The following is a 5,224-nucleotide window of genomic DNA, read 5'->3' on the forward strand; positions in this document are numbered from 1 at the left end:
CTGTGTGAACACACCTTCACTGAATGAGAAATTGGCAGTATGTACCTGTGGCTACAAAATTTGTGGCGCGACTTTTTTATTTGTGACACTTGCACTTTATCCATTTCTGCAGACATTTTTGGCCTCAGACTATTAATTACTTCCACATTTCATATTCATTAGTGGAACTTGGAACTTATTCTCCTACTGATGCCTACTTTGGTGCTGGTTTTTACTTTTGTTTGTTAAAGTTCATGCTTAGTTTCTCAAGTACACTTAGAAAGTAGTTAATAATGTAATTGAGCAATGCTTCTTTTTTTAGTTGATTGTTATCTCCAGATATAAGTATAGTCTCCTGTTCCTTACTGCTTTTCCCAGTTCTCTTTAACTATTTACCATGTTCTGCTTGATTCATTGTCTGACTCCCTTACCAATCTATAATTATGTAATATGTATGCTACATTAATTATCCTTTTTATACACTTACATTTGCAGTTTCATACTTTTTTTTTTAGTGTCAGAAAAAAATTTCACTTCAGTGTAGAAGTTTCTCAGTGTGTTTTTGTAAGTGTATGTGAGTGGACTTTCATGAATCTTTATAGACAGCACATTTCCAGATCTATCATGGAAAGAGAGAACATGGCATTTGTATTTGTTTGTGACAATACGTATGCCGAGGATTGGTCAGTCAGTGTGGTAGTAAACTGGTGGCAGTTTTCAGGGGAGAAAATTCTTTTGTACCTATGATGTACTATTGTTGTATTTACGGGAAGTGTGAGAACTGTAATGAGTGCATTGTGGTCAGATAAGCCTAGGTCAATGTTCCTTACTTCTATATCTGAGGTTTCTAGATTTGAAGATGTATTGTCTATGAAACTTTTTGAAGAGTTTGTTAGCATAGCTGGGATATTTATACACATGCCGGAAAAGTTTTGCATCATCCCAGTTCCAAGAACTCCTGAAGATAGATGTTGACTGTGGATATTGTATTACAGACACAGTCCCTTTGACTGTTAAGAGATGTCACTAAACCCACCCAAAGATGTAAACAACCATGCATGAGCAGCACCTATTAGACGGAGGGGCTCCGACAGCCAATAAGTTCGAGTCATTCCACCTGGAAGGAGGTAGACAGCTCATGTTGTCTGAAGTTCAGCCATGCCTAGATGGCCAATACTGTGGTTTGATCACATCCACTTAGTTACTTTGTGCTAGGAAGGTCTCTCAACAGGGGAAGTGTCCAGGCATCTCGAAGTGAACCAAAGTGATAATGTTCAAACATAGAGGACCTACAGAGATACAGGAACTCCTGATGACAATCCTCGCTCAAGCCACCCAAGGGCTACTACTGCAGTGGATGACTGCTAGCTATGGATTATGGCTCATAGGAACCCTGACAGCAATGCCAGAATAATGCTTTTTGTGGAGCCACAGGATGTTGTGTTATGACTCAAACTGTGCACCACAGGCTGTATGATGGGCAGCTCCACTCCTGACATCCATGGTGAGGTTCATTTTTGCAACCATGACAACATGCAGTGTCTTACAGATGGGTCCAACAACATGCTGAACAGACCACTCAGGATTGGCATCACATTCTCTTCACTAATGAGTATCATATATGCCTTCAACCACACAATCGTTGGAGACGTGTTTAGAGGCAACACGGTGAAGCTGAACATCTAAGACACACTGTACAGCAGGTGTAGTTTCATTATGTGGGGCTGATGTATGTTGCTGCTGGTCATGGAAGGCATCATAATGGCTGCATGATACATGAATGCCATTCTCCAACCAATAGCGCAATGATATCGGCAGCATATTCATGAGGCATTAATTGTTGTGGACGAGAATTCATACCCCCATGAATGACTTCCTTGGGATAATTATATTGTTTAACTAGAGTGGCCAGCATGCTCTCCAGACAGAACCCATCAAACTTGTCTGGGATTTATTGAAAATGGCTTTTTATGGATAACATGACCCGCCAACCACTCTTGGGGATCTATGCCACATCGCCGTTGAGGACTGTGACAATCTGGACCAATAGTGCCTTGATTAACTTGTGGATGGTATGCCATGACAAATACAGGCATGCATCAATGCAAGTGGATGTGCTATTGGGTATTAGAGGTACCAGTGTATACAGAAATCTGGACCCCTACCTGTGAAGGTATCACTGTATAGTGGTACAACATGCAGTGTGTGGTTTTTATGAGCAATAAAAAGGGCAGAAATGTTGTTTATGTTGATTTCTATTCCAATTTTCTGTACAGGTTCTCTACTCTCCAACTCTAGGGAATGAGGTTATGCAAAACTTTTTTGATGTGCGTATTAGAATAAAAGTTGAAACTACATAGAAAGTTAAGGACCGGAATTTTAATTGCACTGTGTACCAACATATTGACATTATAAAGTCCCCAGATACAATTATTGACTTTTTCTCACCACATAAGATGCGCAGTCTAATTAATAAAAATGTCTGGATCACAGTTCTAGTTTCTAGAACACTTTCACAGCTGCAACACTTTCTATACCAAGAAGTCCCTTCCATACAGCCTAGTCATCCATGGCTGTTGCATCAGTAGTGATGAGCAGTTCCTCTGAAAATATGCTGAGGATCTCACTGAGGCCTTCACACACTGTTATTACCTTCCCAGCTTCATACAACAACACATCCCCATGCCTTATTGCTCCAGTCACCCACCACCTATCAAAGGTGCAGCATTCCACTCATGACATGGTAGCACAATCAGGACTGGAGCAACCATATCATATTCTCCTTCTCCCCTGCAGGTCCGGGGTATTCCTGCCTGTCGTACAAGGTGACTAAAAGGAGTTTCACATGTTTCAGCCTTTATGTGATGGCCCCCTGTAGGGTTTGACTTCCATTCTTCAAACTTTTCCAAAAGAATGAGCCAACTGGAGAAGGGAGCCTTAAAAGGTCCATCGTGTTCTTCGTGAATTAAGATCTTTAGACCCATAACCACACAGGCATTGTGCTGCTGATGACTGCACTGTTAACTCCCTGCATATGCCAAGGGGTAGATGCCCATCCTCCTGAGGCATCAGGACTCATAGCAAAGGCCATCCTATCAGGTGGCGCCTGTTGGGAGGGCCCCTGGTCAGAGTGGGCGGCATCAGGGTGGATGACAAACGATGAAGTGCAGTCCATCATCTGTTGCTGGTGGTGAAACACCAGCAGTCTCTAAGCGATCACAAGCACAATTCAACACACAACAGTACAACAAGTAAGAGCCTAAATGTGGTCCAGGGTATCACATTTCATAGAGACATTCTTTTGCAGTCCGAAATTGAGCTGCTGGCCAATTTAGAGTGACGAGGTGTAAATTTCGTCCAGCATGTCCACCGGGGTCGGAAGGATAATGAGGTTGCCAGCGGTGCCTTCATATTGGCCTTTGAGGGTGATACATTGTTCGAGAAGGTCAAGGTGATGGTCTACTGGTGTGATGTAAGGCCCTTTATCCACCCCCCAACTCGGTGCTAGAAGTGCTGGAAGTTCAGCAATATGTTTTCCCGCACTACTTCCAGTGTCACAAACCAAGATTTTGGATGCCCATCACATCCCAATACTCCATGTGCACGGCCTTCCACCTGTGTCAACTGCAGAGAGCACCATTCACCTTGCTCATCTGACTGCAGGATTCTCCAGAAAGAAAGGAGAATCATGGAGTACAAGACCCTGGAATGAATGACCTACACTGAGGATAAGAGAAAATTTGAACACCTGCATCCTGTGTGTATGACATAGTCTTGCACCACCCCTACAACAGTTCTGACACCATGAGCTCTGCCAAACCAGGTCACCTCTCAGAGCTGGTAGACTCACCTGCCCCCTTGATGTTGGAGAGCATTTCCATCCCTGTTGATCCTGCACCACCTACTTGAGGAGCAACACCACCCTGCCCCCCCCCTGCCGCCCCCCGCCGCCCCCCGCCGCCACCATCATTGCGCAACAATCATGGCTGGAGCTGGAGAAACTTAAGTGTTCTTCAGCTTCTCTCCCTAGGAAGTGGTCCCTTGGGTCACTCCATTCCTAGGTATCTTCTAGTGGGAAACAGGACACCTGCCAGTGGCCAAAGAGCAAAAAAGCAGCTGGTTGTAGGACGTCACGCTCATCCTCAGTCCTGGAGACTGAGCCAGTGAAGTCCTCCCAGCCTGGGAAACCCAAGGAGCAGTGAGAGAAATTCAAAACGAAAACCGCTAAGACCAAAGAAATTGCGGTCGCACCCACACCACGGCTACCTACAGGCTCTGCAGCTGAGGGTGGGGTGGAGATTTGGGCACCTGCTAAGTACCTACACTACTGGAAATTGAAATAAGAACACCGTGAATTCATTGTCCCAGGAAGGGGAAACTTTATTGACACATTCTTGTTGTCAGATACATCATATGATCACACTGACAGAACCACAGGCACATAGACACAGGCAACAGAGCATGTACAATGTCAGCACTAGTACAGTGTATATCCACCTTTCGCAGCAATGCAGGCTGCTATTCTCCCATGCAGACGATCGTAGAGATGCTGGATGTAGTCCTGTGGAACGGCTTGCCATGCCATTTCCACCTGGCGCCTCAGTTGGACCAGTGTTCGTGCCGGACGTGCAGACCGCGTGAGACGACGCTTCATCCAGTCCCAAACATGCTCATTGGGGGACAGATCCGAAGATCTTGCTGGCCAGGGTAGTTGACTTACACCTTCTAGAGCACGTTGGGTGGCACGGGATACATGTGGACGTGCTTTGTCCTGTTGGAACAGCAAGTTCCCTTGCCGGTCTAGGAATGGTAGAACGATGGGTTCAATGACGGTTTGGATGTACCGTGCACTATTCAGTGTCCCCTCGACGATCACTTGAGGTGTACGGCCAGTGTAGGAGATTGCTCCCCACACCATGATGCTGGGTGTTGGCCCTGTGTGCCTCGGTTGTATGCAGTTCTGATTTTGGCGCTCACCTGCACGGCGCCAAACACGCATACGACCATCATTGGCACCAAGGCAGAAGCAACTCTCATCGCTGAAGACGACACGTCTCCATTCGTCCCCCATTCACGCCTGTCGTGGCACCACTGGAGGCGGGATGCACGATGTTGGGGCGTGAGCGGAAGACGGCCTAACGGTGTGCGGGACCGTAGCCCAGCTTCATGGAGACGGTTGCGAATGGTCCTCGCCGATACCCCAGGAGCAACAGTGTCCCTAATTTGCTGGGAAGTGGCGGTGCGG

This window comes from Schistocerca gregaria, unplaced genomic scaffold (genome assembly GCF_023897955.1).
Source record: "Schistocerca gregaria isolate iqSchGreg1 unplaced genomic scaffold, iqSchGreg1.2 ptg000474l, whole genome shotgun sequence".
NCBI classification, from domain to species: domain Eukaryota; kingdom Metazoa; phylum Arthropoda; class Insecta; order Orthoptera; family Acrididae; genus Schistocerca; species Schistocerca gregaria.